The sequence below is a fragment of the Ictidomys tridecemlineatus genome, chromosome 12, assembly GCF_052094955.1.
Source record: "Ictidomys tridecemlineatus isolate mIctTri1 chromosome 12, mIctTri1.hap1, whole genome shotgun sequence".
Classification (NCBI taxonomy): domain Eukaryota; kingdom Metazoa; phylum Chordata; class Mammalia; order Rodentia; family Sciuridae; genus Ictidomys; species Ictidomys tridecemlineatus.
Genome location: NC_135488.1, coordinates 97,190,499 through 97,211,568, shown reverse-complemented (window position 1 = coordinate 97,211,568; position 21,070 = coordinate 97,190,499). Strand labels below are relative to the sequence as shown.

General features: G+C 41.6%; 1 long non-coding RNA gene across 1 annotated transcript; it reads left to right on the top strand.

Moving 5' to 3' along the window:
* Positions 1-11,366: 11,366 nt before the first annotated feature.
* LOC144369408 (uncharacterized) lies at positions 11,367-20,455 on the top strand. The gene is made up of 2 exons (XR_013429112.1): positions 11,367-11,655; positions 15,469-20,455. It is a non-coding gene; the product is annotated as an uncharacterized LOC144369408 (long non-coding RNA).
* The last annotated feature ends 615 nt before the right edge of the window (positions 20,456-21,070 follow it).

Sequence of the window (21,070 nt, the reverse complement as noted above, 5' to 3'; positions counted from 1 at the left end):
GACGTTAAAACTGAAAAACCTATTCCTTCGTTTATTCACCAAAACTTTTGTTGGGAGTTACCTTCTGCCAGGCTTGAGCTGGGTATCATTCACCAGAGACTGTCCCTGTCCTCATTGCCCTTTCAGTCTAAGGGGAGAGAAAATATTCTTCTGGGTGCCATAAAGGTAGATTTCATCAGAGCCAGAATGCCGGGCTCTGACTCCTGTAACAGTACTCAGTGCTCAGTCCTCAGTGCCAACATCTGCCTATTGTGCCTAGTGCAGAGATGGGGGCAGAATGTCTCAAACAAGTTTATACCAAGAGTGAGTACTCTCTCATAGCTGTAGGAGTGATCTGAGGATCCTCCGCATTTGTTAAGATTTTACACATCCTCCAAAGATCAACCTGAGTACCTCCCTCAGGAAGCTGTCCTTGCAAACCTGGGCCCCACTGAGTCCCACTCATCCTGCAAATTGACCCATTGCACTCAGAGATCCTGCTGTTCTTGAAGGGAGGGTGCTTCTCGAATTATCACCCGAGGAGGATCTGTATTTTTAACTTTTTATTTCTGATTTGTCACAGAAACACAATGAAAATGAACTAGGAGAAATAAAATTTTGAAAAATATAGAAAATGGAGCCCTTTCTTTTAAGTATTTTCAGATTCAACAGAAATGAAATTATTTGATTCCATCTCTGTACACGTATCTAATACCCGCAGTTTCATTTTTGGGCCACGGTGTGCTGCTAACAACCAGTTGTGAGATGGCCCTGTCTTCAGATCCATGTTGGTTTCTGCTCTGAGTTATTCATGCACAAAACCTTCCTCTGTCCAGTGCTATTTCTTTGTTGTTGTTGTTTGTTTGTTTTGTTTTGTTTATCCCCCATGGAGTTGGAATGGTGCCTGCCTAAAACCTTATCACTCTGTGTGTTTAGGAAAGCCTATTGGAGGCTACTCTTTGTTACAGTGGGTGCACACTTCCTGGGGGAAGACCCAGCACTTCTAACCCAGGTTACAAAGACCCAAAAGCTGTTGCTCCCCTCTTCTGTTTCTTCCTGTTAAAGACAATGGACAACTAGGCGAAGCTTCCTCCAGCCCCACCCCATTTTCTTCCCAACAAGTTTCTCCACCGCATGTACATTTATAAACAAACTCAAGAATATACAAAGGCAAGGTCTTACTTTTTTGTCCCTCTAAGCCTGAACATCAGGCTTTACTGCTTGTGATGCTTGTAACAAATGATAGAAGGTCCCTTGGCTTCAAAACTGACTCAGGCTCCTGTCCTCCTCAACAAGTCCTGGGTCACACTCAGGTTCCTCTCCGAGCCTGAAAACATGTCAAGTGTGCCTCAGAGGACAAAATGTTCTTCACAAGATCCTCTCATTTTCTAAATTTCAACATACACTAATATCTTATTTTTAAATAAACATTCCTAAGTCATTTTAAAGACACTCTAGGCCCAGATGTGGGTGGCTGGCAGTTCTTGTGTGTCTCATGTGTGTTATAAGCTGTGAATGAAACTGACTCATGCCCAGATTGGCACACCTCTCTGCAAAGCACCGATGGGTCAGGGTCATATTTGGAAATTCATTTTGACTATTGTAAGTGAAGAGTGTTGGAGCAAGCACATGAAATATGACTGTGCAGACGGAAAGGGGAAGGCCAACTAGCGCAAGATATTTGAATATGCATCCTGCCGGGGCCTGAGAGCTCTTTGCTTGGCTCCCCAAAGGGGCTAGCCTGCTCTGCAGTGTGCTTCAGGTCGGGATTCCTTTGCATTCAGGGAACAGAGCGTCAGAGCCTCAATCTTCACTTTTCCCATGTTGACTATTCTCACCTTGGCTATAGATGTTGGGTGCCAGGGAGCAGGTTGTGATGGTGAGGGGGATTCCTGGTGCCTGCGAGCCTCGGCTCCTTGATCCAGAGAACTAATACTTATTTAAAATAAATACCCGCTAAATCACTTTAAAGAGAATCTAGACCCAGATGTGGGTGGTTGACAGTTCTTGTGTGTTTCCTGTGCTGCTAGCTGAACATCAATAGAGCATCACCAAGCAAGACTTCTGCAGGTATACTCAGCCCGCAGTGCAATTCCTGTCTCCCAGCTCCCGAGTGCAGGAGCGGTTTTCTCATCTCTCTAACAATGCTCTGTCTACTTGACATGTTAGCGTTTATGGTACAGGTAACGGGACATTTTTAAATGGGGAAAACTGAGGTTACACTTTTTTTGTTAAAATTTACCTCTTGGGGTTGATGAGCTCAGTGGTATTTCAGTAGCTGGTATGTATAGGACCATAAGCCAGTTTTGCATCTCTTTCCAAGCCTGCTTTCAGGGATGTTATATTAGTAGTTTGTAACTGGTCACGATGGGGATATTTTTACTCAGAATTGGCAAATTGGAGCTACTTTGCTTTTGAAAAAAATATTTTAGAGCTGTTTGTTACCAACACAACACTGGTAAGAGAGCAGATGGCCTGCTCCTGTGAGCCTGGCCTCTGAGCATTTCCCTGAGCCCCAGGAACAGAGAGAGTCCACAGCCTTGTGGTGAGAATCCTGGAAGGGTTTACTGATGGTGGTGTCTCAATGCTCTTGGGAGGAGGGGTCAACCTCTGACAAGGTGGACAGAGGTAATTATATCCCTACTGTGTAATGTTTAGTCAGACTATAGGTCTTTATATATCCATCCTAAAGATTTTAAATGCAGAATAACTTTTCACTTTGCAATGAGTTTTTTTTTCCAAAACACAAATATGTATTGTAGGAACATTAGGAGAAAAATATAAAATAAAATTATCCATATTTCTACTACTCAGAGATAGCCATGACTAACATTTTAACTTTTAGAAAAATGTTTTCTATGCTTAATTACACATTTTTAAAGTGAGATAATATTATCCATTTTGTGGTACACCGTTTTTTAAACTTGACACTACCTAAATCAACTATTTTGGGAATTTCATGTTTTTGCCAGTTTTCCATTGCCCTATATAGCACCAGAATTACTACCTCTTAACTATGTAGTTGAGCACATCTTTAATTGTTTTCCTAAGACAAATTAGAAATGTAGTGAAATTTCTTTATCCTTTTATAGTATGTGCATGTATGTATCATCATATTGACTCTGGATAATGTGACTCCCTGAGGTTTTATTTTTCTCTGTTGTATTTTTAAAATATTTCTGAACTCTGCAATTAGCATGAATTGCTTTTATCATGAGGGAGAAATGGGCTTAACAAAAATGCAATAATATAATATAGATGCAGAACTGACTGGGCAGAGGTATAGGGGAACTTTCAGGGTAGTGGAAATGTTCTATATTGTTTGTGGTGATGGCTGGACAGGGATATACAGGTTAAAATTCATCAAGTCATACACAACATACTTAAAAACCCCACAGTACAATTAATTATACATAATTATAGAATAAAGTTAATTGGAATTGAAATTTTTAAAGCTAATATAGAAAAAAACAAGGAATCAGTTTTCCATTGTAGAAGAATGAGACTAGATTCTTATCTCTCATCCACATAAACGTCAACTCAAAATAGATCAAAGACCTAAGAATTAGACCAGAAATTATGCAACTCCTTGAAGTAAATGTAGAGGTCCACACTCCAACATATAGACACAGGCAATGATTTTCTCAATATAGGACCCTAAAGCTCAGTAAATAATTCCAAGTGTTATTAAATGGTACAGCACCAAATTAAAAAGCTTCTACACAGCAAAGAAAACAATTAAAAATGTGAAGAGAGAACCCACAGAATGGGAGAAAATCTTTGCTAGCTAGTCTTCTGACAGAGGATTAACATCAAGAATATTTAAGAGCTCAAAAAACACAAATAGCCCAACCAATAAATGGGCAAATGAATTAAGCAGACATTTTTCAAGAAAGAGATACAAACAGCCCACCAATATATTTTTTAAAAGTTCAGCATCTTTGCAATTAGGAAAATGCAAATCAAAACTACACTGAGATTTCATCCCACTCCATTCAGAATGGCAGTCATCAAGAATACAAACAATAATCAATGCTGGAGAAAATGTGGAAAGAAAAAAGCACTTTTACCCTGTTGGTGGGATTGCAAATTAATATGAGCACTATGGAAATAGGTATGAAGTTTCCTCAAAAGATTAGGCATGGAACCACCTATAACCCAGCTATACTACTCCTCAGTATTTATTAGAAGTGAAGTCATCATACACGCATACCCGTGTTTATAGAGGCACTTTACACAGTAGTCAAACTGTGGAATCAGCCTATGTGTCCATCATTGGATGAATGGATAGAGAAATGAGGTATATATGCACAATGGAGTTGCATTCAGTTGTAAGGCAAAACGGAATTTTATTGTTTGCATGAAAATTTTGATGGAAGTTAAGAAGTTGATGTTAAGTGAAATAAGCCAAACTCAGAAAGTCAAGGGTCATATGTTTTCTCTCATTCATATGTAGAAGCTAGGGAGGAAGGGGGGTGGTTGTGGGGAAGGTGGTGGTGATGGGAGAGGGGGAAGTCTCATGAAAACTGAAGGTAGATCAGTGGAGCAGAGGAAAAGGACTAGGGGAGAGAGCAGAGGAGGGAAAGATAAATCACTGGAGAATGATATTGGCCAAATTATATTGCTATATTGTGTGAATGTAGGAATATGTAATAACAAATCCCACCATTAAGGACAACCATAATGCACAAATTTAAAAAATATGGGAAACAAAAAAAAAAAAGGAATCATTTTGACACCTGTTCCATCGGCATCATTATGGTAAACAATTGTCTTAATTTTGATTAAGAACATCTGGCATTTGTTTGTGGTGGCTACTTGTACAACCACCTCTGAAGCATTTGAGAATTGTGAGCTCCATTTTAAATCTGAGGAAACTGAGATTCAAAGAAATAAAAACAAATTTTCCCAAATCTCAATAGAGTAAAAAATAAATAAAAAGATAAATCCCCGGAATGTAGCCCATGTTTGGAGTCCCTGTGCTGATGATCAATTTATTTGGATGTTAACGAAACACCTACTATATGCTAGATATTGTGCTCTAGGCTGAGCATCAACATAGGCCCTTGTTTCACCTCTAAGGGTAAAGCTAGGTCACTGAAACGGAAACAAAAGAAGTAAGTACCACACCTTTTCCTCCCAGGTACTGTGACCTATAGAGTCCTCCTAGGGGATGATGGATTTCTAAAGAAGTCTGGCATCTTGCCCCAACACACTGTATTGTTGAAGGTGAAATTGGAATAGAAATCCAAGCCCCTCGCACAGTGCCTCTGTCTGCATGATAAAAAGCTCTAGATTGGAAAAAATGATTAATTCCCTGCTCTTGAGAGTTGGAACAAAAGAACAAGACTAACTATGTGCTCCGCCTGATTTATCTTGAGTGGGGACTGTGTTTCTTCTGTTATAAGCAGTACATAGCAATCACAGAGGGCGAGGTTTGGAATTAGAAAACCCAGGAGGCAGTTGGGTTTTCTACGTACTTACCTTGCAAACGTGAGCCCCCTCTGATCCTATGTCCTCACCATAATTACGGGGTGCGGCTGACCGCGTCTACTCTCAGAACTCAGAAGAGATAATGTATGAAAGGGCTTAATAAAACTCTGAAGTCGGAGTCGACAAATTGGGCCAAATCTGGCAGCAGTGCGACTTGTAAATGAAGTTTTGTGAAACAGAGCCACATCTGCCTGTTTAAGATGGTCTGTGGCTGTGTTTGGATAACAACTACAGCAGCTAGTAGATGCCACCGGGATCTTATGGCCAGCAAGATTAAAACGTTTATTCTCTAGCATTTTGCAAATGTTGCAGATCCCTCCTTTAAAGCACTGTCAACCCTGGGGCCGACTGCACAGGGCTACACGCAGAGGCAGGCTGCAGGGAGAAGCTCAGGATCAAATGTGGTTGGTAGAAATCATCACCAAGAATTTAATCTTAGTGAAGCAGAATTTTATCTGTCATTGATTCATTGACTTTTTATACTTTTAACATTTACAGTTACATTCATGTCTCAAAACACTTGAAGGTGTGGCCTGCTATTTCTGTAAAGTTTGTCTTTAACCAAGTTTTTTTTTTTTTAACCTGCAGTGACTACAGTCATTCCTGGGCAGTTTCCAGATGGTTCTGTGCTTACTCATTATAAACAGGAAAACTCACATTTCTACATCCACATCATCACCTGGGCATAGAAGGGGAAATGGTTTGAAAAGCCTCCATCTCATTTATTTATTTGTTTGTTTGTTTGTTTATACTATTAACACATCTGTCAGTGTTTAGACTGAGTTTCTTTTTTAAAAAATATTTTTATAGTAGATGGACACAATACCTTTATTTTATTTTGATGTGGTGCTGAGGATAGAACCCAGTGTCTCACACATGCTAGGCAAGCGCTCTACTACTGAGCTTCAGCCCCAGCCCTAGTCTGAGTTTCTAACAGAAGACGCCAAAAGCATTCTTCATTAATCAGAGCAGACATTTGCCTTTCAGGAAACCCTGAAGAATGTGGCCTAGGAACTCCAGAAGGCAAGCATGGTGACTCTTGGGGCGATGCGCACAGCCTGGCGTCGTATCATGAACACATAGATGCTTGCCGGCTGGCCAGCTGAATGCATGGATGTTTCCTCGTTGGTAAAACGTAAAGAGACATCAAGCCTTCCCTGTCCTGACTGCCCTGCCCTGCCCTGCCCTCCTATGGTGAAGCTGAAAGGAGACAGAGGATGTGTAAGGTTGTGTGGACTGTTAGCCCTTTGACTCCTCTGCTCAGAGACCACATCTCTGAGAACTGATCCAGGCCAAGGGCCTCCTTTGCCCTCCAGGTTTACCTTAAGGACTCCTTGTCATAGGAAGGGGAGATCCAGGGCAAGGCACCCCGAGGAAGTATAATCAAAGTCAACCCGAGTCCAGAGTCATTTCCTATTCTCAGTTCTCCATCATCTCCCACACTTTGGGGTCCAACCCTTTCCTTTTCACCCTTCTAACCATGTGAAAATGCAATTGGACAGGAAAGAGTTTTAACAGATGTAAATTAATACTTCTTGTCTGACACGGGTATTTGTGCCTTAAATGAGTCATGGAATTTGAGCTGCATTATGTGGTCAGATATAATGGGGTAGCTATTCTCCCCACCCTAATCTGGCAGTCTCCTCCTGACTGACCTCTCATTGCTCCCCTCAGAACCACACAGCCCACAGGGTAAGCCTCCCTTTCTGTGTAAACAGCTTCCAGGAACTCACCCTCTGCCTGTCCAGACACCTGAAAACACATTTGGACAATGAAGAAACATTAACCTATAAAGTGTTTCTTCCTTCTTAGCCTCTGTCCCTGGTCATGCATCCTTCAAAGCTCAGCATATATTTCCGCTCCAGGGAACCTTCTCTGGCCACTTCTTACCTTCTCCTCATGGTGAATTCCTCACGACTACCCAGATGTTTTCACAGAAAAGGTATTGTGAGGACTAGTGAGCTCGTGTGATATTGGGGGGTCTGATGTAAAAGGAGCCGCCAGGAAGAAAGAGCCTTGTATCTGCTGTGACCATGAGCAGGTCCCCTGGGCCAGCTCACAGACTGCAGAGGGGGCTGCCAGGTAATGGCACGCCCCACTCTGAGGCTCACTCCTGGGCTGGAGAAATCCACGGCCTCTCATTTTAACCTACCACGTATACTACTCCAGAATATCAAGCCATGCATCTAGAAAGGAAGTCAATCAAAAACATCTTGTAGGAGAAATGACAGTAAAGACTAAAGCTAACCATAGGTATACCCTATGACACAGGAACTCCATTCCTGGATATTGACCCACAGAAGTGCTTGAATTTATGCACAAAAAGACATGTAGAAGAACATTCAAAATAGAACTATTCAAAATAGCTCTGGCCTGGAAACTACCCAAGTCCTCACGAACAGGAGTATACAATTTTGAGGTACATTCACACAATAGAATGATACACTGAATCAAGAATGAACAGACAAGAACTAGACACTACAAAAGCAATCAGATTCACAAACATAATACCGAGTGGGAGGGTGGGGGAAATAGACACAAAACCTATAATTCCATTTACGAAACTTCCAAAAATAGGCTAAACCAATGTATGTGTTACAAATCAGCTTAGTGGTTACCTTTGAAGTAGAGTGATTTATCACCAAACCAATTATACCACTAATTGTTAAATCAGTTCTATTATTTTTCTATTGATTGTTTTGATGATCAGGAGAGATATTCATAAGGGAATTTGAAAAATGGTAGATTCTATTGATTTAATCAAAGGTTTATGGGTACCTCCCTCCCCGCAACCAGGGGTTGTCCTAGATGGGAAAGGTGCAGGATGATTTAGGCAGAGCTTCTAGACTCAGGGAAGTCACTGTCCAGTGCTGGGCTCCCACATTAGAGGTGCCCCTCTTTCTTCACTCTGTATAATGACCAATACCCAACTTACCCAAGAATCTTAAAAATCCAGAAAGCCAAAGATACTCTCATCCTGTCAGACCTGGAAGGTGTCCCCCAGTCTGAAGAACCTAGGTTCACTTCTCTGGCTCAAGCTAGGATTCACAGCTAGGCTTCTAGCCACGAGCACCTGTAGATGGGATTTGACATTTCTGGAACACAAAGGTCTAACCCAAGCCCAGGCTGCATCCCACACCAGCATCGTTACCTCCTGCCTCCCTAAGAGAGAGAGTCAGAAGCACACCTGAGACCTGGCTGCCATGCTCCATAGTAATATCCAGTGTCCAGAGACCAGCAAAGGGCTCAGACAATGGCAATTTCTAGTTGAGGTGAAGGCAGCCCCCAGTACTACACTGAAAACTGTCCTACCAGGAATACTTCACTCTTACAGAATGTGGTCATCGTCCTCAGCATCTTCATCTTGTCTCATTAAAGAACTCAAGCCAGGCTTGCTTCCCTACAGAATGAACCAGAGAGCAGCCTGTTCCTTTGACCTTGGAAATCCTAAAGACCATGGGCAGGAGTTAGCCACCTCCAGATCATTCCCAACTAGGAGCTCACAGAAATCCGCTGGACCGGTCTAGGACTGGAAAATGACAGCACCTAGCAGCATCAGCAACTCTACAAAGTAGCATCAACAGAAATCACACCTGCAAGGGACATCAGAGATAGGCACAAAGATACTTCCATTTTTTTTTTTTACCTTTTTTTCTGTACCTTTTAAGAATAGACTGAAACCAAAGGACTGAAGTTTATTCCTTAGGATCATATTAATATATAAGCTGAGCCCAAAATTTGGATCCCCATAATCTGCAGCTCTTTCCACGTACACTCTGACCAGCAAAGTTCAAACCAGGAGAACAAAGACCTTCCCTTCACCTTCTGAACCCAGACTTTGTGGAGGCCCACAGGGGCTCTGGGCCCAAGTAGACACATACTTGGAACTAAAGAAATTTACCTGCACAAGAGATCTTGCTTCTTTAAGCAACGGTCAGGATACAGTCCTGAGGCAGCCAGAAGCCTGCTTCCTGACACCTCCTCTTATATGTGGGTCCTTTCCACATGGGTGCTTGGCAGAGATCTCACCTGGAGCCTTGGCTCCTCCCACTGTAAGTTCTCTGGAAGGGAGGGGAGCACCAGGGCTTTGTAAAGTTATGATACAAACCCATTTCTTTACACACTCTACAAATAGAATTTCTTTCCGTAATGCCTTAACGAGAGAGACAGAGAATTAGTCATCCTCTCATTTACAATCCTAGGGAGGGCATCAGGAGATGGGACTTGGAGCATTATTTAGTTGCAGGAGGACATCATCCCACTTGCTCACGTTCTCACTCACAGGCTGCCAAAAAGCAAAGACGGAGATTCCCAAGTATTCCTGTGTTTAGAGTAGACACCAGCAGAAGACAGGCAAGCATCACCAAGGGGAAACTCTGGGTTTTCTTTTGCGATCTTCCGAGTCTGATGTATCTATCCCTCAGGGAAGTTTCCCTAAGGAGGGTTTTTGCGACTCTTTGGGGCTGTTAAGAGATCTCCTTCTTCCTTCTCTCACCTGCCTCTTCTAAATCCCTCCATTTGGGCTGATTTTATCTTCATGTCTTTTGGCCACTCAGCTAGAAACAAGGGCCCTTCTTGATGGTGTCCTCACATTTCATCCTGAGTTAAGTTGCTTCAGTCTGATGATTTCCCCTTCATAACACCTTGCATTCAGGTGCCACTCTAGTGTGACGACCTCTCGACTCTTCCAGGATTCTTCTCCTAGTCTCCACCACCACATTATCGTTACGGCAATTAAGTCAGTTCTAGCTTGCCTGCCTCCATGACTACACACTTTGGATCCAGGACTTAGAGCCACCCTTGGTCCCCAGTAGGTGCTCCATCCACGTCCGTGGAGTCAGAGTCCTTACCCCTGGAACTCCTCCATTCACTCCCTCCCCACCCGCTCCTCTGCCTTTTCTGTTTCTGATCTCTCTTGCCTTGATCTTTTTGTATGACTGACACTTCACTCATTTTCATAGTGCTACCAATAAGTGATATTGATGAAGTAACCAACATCTATTAAGCCCTTATAACATGCCAGGTACACAGTGGAGCATACGTGTGAGAAACAAGCTCACTGCTCAAACCCAAAGACAGGACTAAAAGAGACACAGAAGGTAAAGCAAAAAGCAAGGTTTTTAATAATGGTTTTGCAGTATCAGGTGTGTGAAGAGCAGGCACATTCAGGGCAGTCACAATCAGCATTTTGTCAGCAGACAGTTCCTCCCTGGTTTCTCATTGGTTGAGTACTATGGGATGTACGATCTTCCCAAACATGGCCTAGGTTATACTGTCTCCGATCGGGTTATTTAAAGAAATGTGCTTTAGTTATCCCCATCTCTCTTCTTTGTTCTCTTGTGGTGGGAAGGCCTTCTTGGGTTGTGGGTGCATTTTTGGCACATACTTGGTTTGTTTCTTTTTCTTACAACATGCATGCTGTATCTCATCGAATCTTTTCAATTTTGAGAGGTGGTCCTATTATTATCCCCATTTTATAGAAAGGAAACTAAGATACTGAATATCACTTGCTCAAGATAATCACAGCTAACAAAGAGCAGAAATGGGACCAAGCCCCAAGCATATCATATTCCATGAACTTTTGGTCAAGAAATTAAGTCTTCCTATCACGAAGTCAAATCCAAAGCATTCCTCCAAAGTCCAAAGCTCTTGGATCCTTGTCCCTACCTCTCCTTGTGTTGTTTTGCTTCAGAAAATTATGGTAATGGAAAGAGACAAATGATACTTGGAGATGCCTAAGAGCAAGGTTTATGCAGCCCTGGTGTGGGCTCAGCGGAGTCTTTTCAAAAGACTGAGCACCGCCCTTTGGTCTCAGTATCTTTTATTTAGTACAGAATTAACCCTGACCCCTTCCCCTTTCCCCAGGCAGCTCTGGTTCCTGCCACAGCTGCTGAGTAAGCAAGATTACCGAGGCAGAAGCTATCAGGCTGTAGCTGTTAACAGGGATAAAAAGAAACATCTTAGGAAGGAGTTGCCACTTCATTTTGTCTCCGGTGGTGTGGGGATAGCATAAGCCAATTTGAGAATCAAGAGACTAAGAGTAAAAATCTGCTTAGTTTAGCAATTTTCAAACTTTCTTTTCTGAAGAACTGGAATAATAATTCATCTCTAACTTGAGGCTCACATCAAGTCACGAATGTGAAAGCATTCTGTAAAAACTCGAACAAAGCTGTCTACACCCAGGTAAGGCTCATTGTTATTATTGATCTCTGTCTCACGGACATAAGGTTCTCATTTTCATCTTCTCATCTTGACATTTCATTATCTTCCTTCTGTTCTTTATTATGTCTGAACATTTGGTGGTGGGGAGGGCTCCATCTTGTTCCTTGGGATACCACCCCACACCTAAGGCGGGGCTGGGATGCACTCTGTGGCTGAGTCATTTTGCATTGTGGTCATCATTGGGTTTACCCTGGGTTGTCCCAAGGATCCGCAGATCCCAAGGTTCATTTCCTCCCATGACAACTCTTGGAATGATTGTCCCGGGTGACAGGAAACAGGCGGTTAGGGAGGCTCACTGGCCTCTCACACCAGCCCTGTGAACTTTTAACATTTCAGAAATCATCCAACCCCTCCCCAGGCTTCCATTTCTCACCCAGGACAGACTGGTATTCCTGAGATGAAGTAAGTCCACATGGGAGCAGCCTTCTGTCTCCGTAGGCAGAGGCAGTCTCCAACCCACCGGTGGGCTGTGGAACAAAAGTGGATTGAAAGTTTGTGATTGATGACCAAGAATCCACTTCCCGTGGAAACAAGCCAAGAGGAGTGGTGACGTTCCCACGAGGGCTCCAGCAGTCTGCATGAGCTCTGGGGAAGCTTGCTGGGCTCTGGATCCTGGGGCAGGGCAGAGGGAGAAAGGAAGTAACTTCTCAGCAGGGTGGTGCAGCAGAGGCTTGAAGAAAGAGCATTGGATCAGGGTCAAGAAATAGGAATTCGGGTCCACAGACCACAGGAGGTAGGTAAGCCATCCTCTTTCTGGACCTCAATGGAATAGGGAAGTTGTGTTCATCATCTCCGAACTTTCTATTATGACTTTCTGTTTGGGGACCAGTCTTGTGAAAATATTCAAAAAAGGTCATGAGTATCAGGAATTGAGCTCATGAATCCTCAACCACTGAGCCACATCCCCAGCCCTATTTTGTTTTATTTAGAGACAGGGTCTCACTGAGTTGCTTAGTGCCTCACTTTTGCTGAGGCTGACTTTGAACTCTCTAACCTCCTATTTCCCATTTCCAGATACTTCTCCTCCAGGAGAGTCTAAGTGCCCTAAGCAACTAGCCCTCCCACCAACTAGGTGCACACTCCCAGGTGTCTCCTTCTGTTCCTCCAATATAAATTCCCGTTCCTTCCAAGCACTGGAAAGCAATCTGTTTAAACTCGTTCTCATTGGTGTGTGAGTGGCTCACAAGTGCTTTACCAGAAGTTTGCACTTAAAAATAATCCCTTAGGGGCTGGGGTTGTGGATTAGTGGTAGAGCACTTGCCTGGTATGTGTAAGGCACTGAGTTCGATCCCCAGCACCAAATAAAAATAAATTAAATAAAAATAATGTGTCACATTATAACTAAATAAGAAAAATTTAAAAAAATCCCTGATTGTTAGAATTTCAGCAGTGAAATAAGGAATCAAAACTTCTAGTTGAGGAATAAATTAAAGTATCAGGTATAATAAACAATACTCACTCAAAGGTATTCATTCATGCTCACATAGTCCTTTATGTCATTTTATTAGATTCAGAATAAAAGTCAAGTAAAGCACTTATGTGCCCAACACAACTGTAAATGGGAAATCTATTGACATACTTATGCGTGAGCTCTAAACACTAAATCTCCTTGTTTTGCAGAGATAAGAATAAAGCATCAAAGCTGTGGGATACCACTGCTCTACAAAGGGTCACTTTGTGCAGTGCTGTTGGTGGATTTCAGGCTCTGGTGAAATTCCACAGCACCAGAACTTCATAAGATCAACTGACAAGTTTTACTCTTTCTTTCTTTTTCTTTTTTTTTGTTGGGAAGGAGTGTCAGGGATTAAACTCATGAACCCCCAACCACTGAGCCACATCCCCAGCCCTATTTTGTGTTTTATTTAGAGACAGGGTCTCACTGAGTTGCTTAGTGCCTCACTTTTGCTGAGGCTGGCTTTGAACTCTCCATCCTCCTGCCTCAGCCTCCTGAGCCCCTGGGATTATAAGCATGTACCACCACGCTGGGAAAGTTTTACTATTTTTTGATGTTGTTTCTCCACTTCATTTTTTGTTCGTTTGTATACATATATTTTCTACCTGGAATCTGACAAGGAAAAGAGAGGGGCTTTGATTTATGAGTACGAGAAAGGATAATAAGAAGTTTAGAAGACTGAAAGGAATAATTGGTGGTTCCACATAGACCTTTCAAGTGTTACGAATTTATCCACAAACTAAGATAATAAAAAGAGACTTTGTAGGCAAGCTCATAAATTAGAAGTCATCTTCAAGGTTCCAAATTAAATTCTAAGACCCAAGTTATTAATTCCTTCATACTCCCAATGTTTTCAGAATGTCAGGAAAATATTTTTTAAGAAATTCATTGTGAAATTTGGAAAGAAAAACAGATGAGCTATTTTCTCAATCAGAGGAGTGTTTTTCTAAATTATAAGAGAGTTTATTTGAATTTTGAGAACACATTTTTTTTTAATAATCCATAACCTAATTGAAGTCAAAATGAGCACATGTGTTCTTTATGGGTAGGGTGTAGGACCACACCATGCCCCAGCAAGGCAAGGCAGGCACAGGGTGCCATCTGAGCACCAGCAAAGAGCAAGAGGGTCTGAGGCAGGTGCAGGCAAGAAGATGCAAAATACACCGAGGTCAAGCTCTAGACATGCAACAACATCAGATAGCGTCCAAATCAGCTGTGGCAGCTGGCCATGGAACACAGCTGGATTCTTAGAAAGGCAGCTGAGGCAAGACTGACCTCAGTTACTGGAAAAGGGGGCACTAGGCAGAGAGCCCTGAGTAGCATCAGCATGCTAGGCAGCTGCTTGATCATAAGAAATCTAACAAGTAAAGAGCAAAATTATTGAAACAAGGTCTCAAGGAACCTTCAGGATACCTAGATGAGCCTTAGATATTTACCCAGTCTTGGACCAGAATTGGCCACTAAATCTTGAGTAGATAGAGGTTAAATGGAGAAAGGCAGGGGCCTCCCTCTGTCACCCTCTATTTGGGTTATTGTTTTTTTCCTACCCTATCTTCTCTGCTCTAACATTGGTCCAGGGAGGCAGGTTTATGCAGCACTCCGAGTTCTACTTGAGATTTATGTATACAACAGGCACATAACATTTCAGTTAGATGGCTGGTGCACTTGGGCACTTGTCCAACATGCTCATGAAACTGGCATTCATCCAGCACTCTGGCCTTTGGTTTCGTTTTGAGCATGCTCTCTTCCATGACCGTTGGAAAGAATCTGATAACTAATTCACCAAAAGATGCTCATAATTCCTAATAGTTTCATTGGCAAAGGCCAATAAAAGACCAAAGTTTTTTTAAAAAAAAAAAAATAGACCTGGAACTGTATCCATCAACAATAAGGCACAGAGAGAGATGCTTCCAGAATGATGGACCTTCCTAGTATGGCGGGAAATCACACAATCGCATGGTGATGGCCTCTTCTCCCAATAAAGGCTGTCCAAAGAGAGAAAACAGAAAAAACTTTGCAGTGTGGTCTGTTTTTTTATTTCCTTCTACGTCCTAGTCCAGCTCCCTGCCAGATTCAAGTTTTGTCTAGGCTTGTTTTTTTCAGCCTCTTATTTTCGGCCTTGATTCCTAATTGTGAACTTGGCACTGTCAAACCTATGCAGATCGATATGCTGCTACAAAGGAACACGTTTCGAACTCTTCTTCCTGTTCCTGACGTCATTTTCCCCAAGTGTCTTACAGTTCTGCTTCTGCTTACCCTTTCTTTGGTTTGTTGATTTTTTTTTTTTTAATACTTATGACCTGGCATATCTTTCTTGGCAGGAGAAGGTAGCTGCAGTTATAACACCCACGCAGGGAAGTTCCATTGCAGGAATGGCTTCTGCATTTCCTCCCATGAGGTGTCGGCGGAATTTCTGGTTCATGTCACTGGAAATACAGTTAGGATAGAAGCCCCCATGGTAAATGAAGCGTCACCGTTCTCAAGGGTGCAAGAGTGAGTGGGACACTGTGCATGTTGCCCAGAAGATGCAAGAAAGGAAGCGCAAAGAGTCCTGAGGTCCACAGCAGCCCATCCAGAGTGGTGAGTTCAGTGATGAGTGATGAGTCCTTTATGAAACTCTGTGAGCTACAATTTTCAAAAGGGATTTATGGCAGGGATTTAGGTTGAAGTATGTTTTCTACCAACGACAGTTCCCTGGAAAGGTTTGGCTTTACCTTTCAAAGCGTAAAAGACCAAACACCCCTTTAACTGAAAAGCATAATCTCTGATAATCCTTTGATTCTTGGCTCTCTGGAATGAGGAAGCAGCTCTGATAACATTAGTCAGCTGGGTGGACTCAGACCTGGACTCCCCAACCTGTGGTGTGTTCCATCTTGATTTGCCCTTTCTAGAATTGTGGAGTCCACACCCTACAAAGAGATTATGGAACCAGATAAACCTGGGATTTAACCCTGATTTAATCTCTTACCAGCTGGACAGCCTCTGGCCACTAATTCACCTCTGAAGTCACCAGTTTTATCATCTAAAAAATGAGAGTAATAGATACTTTGAAGTTTTGGTGGAAAAAATGCGGTTTTTCATTTTGTAGCGAATATAAAGCATTTCGCCCAGACGCTGGTACGTAATAAGAACTTAATACATTTTTGAAAAATAATTATGATCATTCCTAAATGACTGGATTTTGTGCTTACTGAGAGGGTTGGGGGAGCCCTTAACCACTGGAACTGAGTGTGATTTGCTTAGAGGTCTTCCAAGATGCTATGGACTGTATATTCTTGTTCCACCCGACTCATCTGCAATATTCATATGTGGAAATCTTAACTCCAATGTGATGGTACTTGGCAATGAGGTAGGCCCTTCAGAAGGTGAGTAGGGTGGAGTCCTTATGAATAGGACCCCAGACCACTCTCCTGCCTACTTTCTGCCATGTGAGGATACAAGAAATCGGCAGTCTGCAACCAGAAAGAGGGCCCTCACCAGAGCCCAACTCTCAGACTTCCACCCTCCAGAACTGTGAGAAATAAATGTCTCCTTACAGATCACCCAATCTATGGGGCTTCGTGACAGCAGCTCAGGCTGACAAAGACAGAAGAGAAGACAGAGGCTGGAGATGCACAAGAATGTTCAAGATTGTCAGCCTGCAGACAGTCATTGGAATCTGGCAAGTGGGTGATGTCACCTGGTAGATGAACTGTTCTTGGCTCAGCCTCTACCCAGTATTTGCCCTCCCTGGTGACAGCTCTTCAAATAGCACTTTTTAAAATTTTAGCTCCTCCTATTAGTCACAACACAGTTTAGTGACCTGCTCCTTCACTGTCAAACATGCCACCACAGACCCCATCTGCAGCATCTCGGTCAGCTCTGTGCCCATGCTGTGTCCAGAAAACTAGCACCTCCCTGCGCTTCCTTGGTCTAGGTCCCAAGCTTCCATTTCTTTTGGGGGGAAGAATAGTGACATATGTGAACAAGAAATGAAGTTCTGTGTGAGAACACCTCACACAACGGTTGACGTGGAGCAGGCTTTCCATTGGCATCAATAGCTGTTTTTTCCTAGGTTTGTGTTCATGCGGCTAGAACCTTGTAAACAGTCTGGCAACTACATCAGTGTTGATGCATATGGAGTTTCCTGTCAGTTAATCTGATGTCCCTTTAACATGTGACTAGCATTTTCATCCTGCAAATGAAAAACCCGTTGAGAAGATGCCAGGACAGAGCTTCAACCCTGAGGCTCTCAGTAGACAACTCCTCAGACCTCCTGCCTCCTTACATTCTCAGGTCCTAGGGATAGAGTCACCAGCTACTCTGACTTCCAAGTACACCTCATCACGTGCGTATGTACTGAAGTATGTAGGATTCCACATATACTCAAACACATATGGCTGTTAAATTTGAGAAGATGCTATGTGCCAGATGCCTTCTTTTGGTAAAATATTTTTTACCAACCAAAAGGAAAAAAAAATGATTGTTGGAAGAGATCATAACTCACAAGTCAAGTGGTACAAAAGAAAAAAGGAATCCAGATAGGCACCAGAAAATCACTGAAATCAGGAATAAAACAAGAATGTGCACTTCCCTTTTATTTTCAAACTGTTCTTAAAATTCTAACCAAAATATGAATGTAAATTATAAACCAAAATGGTGGTGATAAAGAGAAAAAAACACAAGCTGATGATCCCATGTAATGGAAAACTTAAGAGTGAACTAAACAATTATGTAAGATAACAAGTAATGAGTAACATAACTATATCCAAGATAAATATTTTTTAAATTAGTGGTATTCCTAAATATGATAATAAATGAGTTGCCATAATAGAATATATCTCATTTACAGCCAAAATGAAATATAAAATAACTGGGAGTAATCTTAAAAATGTTCTTAATGTATTTGAGGGAAACTACAAAAAGTTTTTAGGGGATTAAAAGATGTTTTAAAAAATAGAGAGTCATGCCATGTTTCTCGGTGGAAAGATTAAGTATTAATAAGATGCCACTCCTCCTAAAATTAATTTATAATTTTAATGAGATTCTGATAAGAAATTCTAATGAAAATGCTTTGTGGGGAAGAGAAGACACAAAGGGAAGGTAATTGGCAAAAATTCTTTAAGATTGACCTGGATTAAAAACAAACAAAAGGTCAATGTCCGTATGATAAAAATAAGGAGTTCTTTCAAAACAATAAAGAAAACATTAAATGTTTTTAGAGAAATGAGATCAAAGTAGACAATTGGAAGAAATATAAATTATTAATAAATAAAAATCAAACTTTCTGTAATGAAATATACAAAATTTTAAAAATAATCTATCATTTCTTATTTTCCAAAGGGGTGAATATTTTAAAATAGTAATGTTTAGATTATTAAATAAAATGAATTAATAAATTTTTATAAAATAAAAATAATTTCAACCAATAATATATAGTGCCAGAATAGAAAAAAAAAAGAAAAAGAAAGAAAGAAAGAAAAGAGAAAACTAGGAGCTCCAATATCATTGTGGTAAAGATATAAACTGATGTACTTCCTCTGGAAAACAATTTGTTGATAAATATGAAAAGCATTAATGCTCTCCCTACTAATTCCCTTTATAAAACATATACCAATAAGGAGAAACTTTAGTGAAATTTATGTACAGAAATGTTTGTCTTTCGATGATGATCACAAAACTGAAAGGAAAAATCTGAAATAGAGCTTTTATTATTGTTAACAATAATTTTGCAATCGATTTAGTTGTCCATCATTGAGTGTGCTAAATTAAATTAAGGAATTTCCATATAGTCGATATTAACATTCCCTCCAAATTAATCGTGTAATTTTTTCAAGATATGTGAAAATATCTTTGGTATGTTGTTGACTGCGAGAAAAAAAGCAGATAGCAAGTAAATATATATGCACAGAATGAAGCAAAATTATCCCCAAATTTTCATAACTACTTTTTTTTTTCCCTTGGGTACCAGGGATTGAACCCAGGGTCACTTAACCACTGAGCCACCTCCTGTGTGAAGCTCAGGGAAGGGCTGATGCAGGCACCAAACTTGACTCCATTGTTAAGCAAACAGGAAGACTAGAAATGTGAATTGCCTGTGGTTGACCAATGACTATAAAACAATAGGCTGTGACTATTATAAAAATGCTTATGAGCACAGAGAGAATCTGATAAATGTAGAAGATAGGATCCTGTGGATTATTTAAACATACAAAAGGGGTGGGGTTGGAGTGCTTGCAGCCTGTGGCCTTGAAGCCACCCATATCTTTAAAAAGCCTGCTACTCAGCAGCCACCTCTCACTTTTTTTCTATTAATTTTTACATTATTTTGTTTGTCTTCTCTGGGAGGTCTCTCTAGCTCCCCCTAGCTGGGAGACAGACTCAGTAACCACACACCACCCAAGAAACATGTTCAGAAATTTGTATTGGTTCTGGATCATTCTGCTCCAGATTTTTGTGCCTCTGGTGTTTCTTAAAATCAAGATCTTGCCTGTGGGACAGACTTGTACACCTGGGCTTAGGACCAAGAACTTGTTTCTGGTTTTGCTTTGAACAAGAATCCTGTTCCAAGTCAAAATGTGAAACTCACCTGTAGGGAGGACAAATGTTCTCTTGTTCTCGTCCCCACCTCCCTCTCTGAACATTATATGTGCCACCTACCTTCCCATGGCACTCATAGCTGATGAGTCCAGGGTTAACTAATGTATTTATTTATTTTAGAATTCCATAGATTTGGGCACACTGCCTCAGACCTTTCCCAGGTTGAGGGGGGAAGTAGGCAGATGACAGATAGCTTAATAAAGGATGCCTGTGTGGACAAAGTTTTCAGCCTCTTGGGGCTTGAGTTTCCCTCTGGGAAACATCCCTCCCTTTCCCTTCAGCATCGCCATGAGGACTGACATTGCAATAACAATGCCATCCTCCAGGAATAACACATGCCACAAACACAGAAACGGACATTAAGGTGATAAGCAGGAAGTTTTCTAATCAGAGATCACGTTTTGTAGGATACAAATATCCTCTCTTTGAGAGTTGAGATTCTTGGAGAGAAACCTGAACTCATCAAACAGGCATTTTAATAAAACCAGACACACACCCTCTGCAATGCCTCCTGTAATGTGGGCCCTTCTCATTGAAATGGAGGGTTTCTCCAGAGAGCACTGCTCTGCTGCACCTGGGGGTGAAGCCAGGAGACAGCCATGCCCCCGCAGTTTCGTACAGATGGTAATCATGGCATGAATGGAGAATGCTATTCCTGGACAGTTGGACAACTGCCCAACCTTTTTTTTTCTTGATCTCTTTTCCACTGTATAAATTTCCTAAGCACAATTTCCCCATGTCCTTGTTTTTATTCCAGATCTTCTTTCCCTTGTGCACATTCAGTATTCATTTATTTGGTAGGGGTGTGAATTATTATTAATTGAAGACTGTTTTAGTCAGCTATTTTTGCTGCTGTGACTAAAGAACCCAACCAGAACAACTGTAGAGGAGGAAAAGTTTATTTGAAGGCTCCCAGTTTCAGAGGTCTCAGTCTGTAGACAGCAGGCTTCATTCCTTGGGGCTTGAGGTGAGGCTGAACATCATGGTGGAGTGTGTTGTAGAGGGAAGCAACTCACATGGTGATCAGAAAGCAGAGAGAGAGTCTTCACTCGCCAGATACAGTATATACCCCAAAGCCCCAATTCCCACCTTCTCCAGCCACACCCCACCACTTCACTTACCACTCAGTAAATCCCCATTAGGGGATTAATTACATGATGGGGTTAAGATTATTACAACTCAATCATTTCTCCTCTGAACCTTCGTGCACTGTCTCACATGTGAGCTTTTGAGGACACCTCACATTCAAACCATAACAAGGACATACTACATGAAGATACATGAAAATCAGGTCCTTGACCTACTTATCTTATTTTATCCTCTCTAGCTCCCCCTAGCTGGGAG